The following is a 780-nucleotide window of genomic DNA, read 5'->3' on the forward strand; positions in this document are numbered from 1 at the left end:
CACTCACTAAAGCAGGGAGAAAAAATTGCTTAGTTAGTAAGAATCTAAAGCCAAGCACTAAAATCACAACACTGATAACCTTTGTGACTCTATTGTATTAAGTTTGGCACCTTTCAAATAAAGAAATTAGGTAGGTTTGGAGCTAGCATCTGCAGGGATAAGGAGCCGGTTTAGCCCCAGGTACACGCCTTTATTTTTCTACCATATAAATGAACGCCCTTAATAATTCACTTCTGTGAGGGAAAGTAAAGCCCTGCACTAGATGACACCTTTTAACGAAGGGAGGGAGAAATTATCCATCATCCACACCCGCTGACTGGCCTGACATGACATGACAGACATCTAGCACAGAAGGATGGAGGTAAACAACACATCTCTGAGCTGTCTGCAAACCTCTCCATACCAACTACACATACCAAACTTATCAAAACAGTAGGGGTGTTAGTCAACTAAGTGTTACTCAGAGTAGACCCACTGAAATCAGTTGTCATAAGTAAGTCATGTTGGTTAATCTCAATGGGTCTACTCTGAGTAACACTTAGTTGACTACCACCCTTGGCATATTACTAATCACATATAAAGGGCTGCTTTACATATTTAATCTACATGGCAGTACATAGAAGACTGTCTTGTACCAAGGGTCAAACTATCTGTCCATCTAGCCTAATATTATCCACTCTGACTGGCAGAAGCTTTTCAAACAAGCAGAAGTCTTTCCCGTTACCTGCTACCTCAGGCTTCCTCAACCTCGGCCCTCCAGATGTTTTGAGATAACAATTC

Source organism: Podarcis gaigeae (genome assembly GCF_964106915.1).
Source record: "Podarcis gaigeae genome assembly, chromosome: 1".
In the NCBI taxonomy this organism is placed as follows: Eukaryota; Metazoa; Chordata; class Lepidosauria; order Squamata; family Lacertidae; genus Podarcis; species Podarcis gaigeae.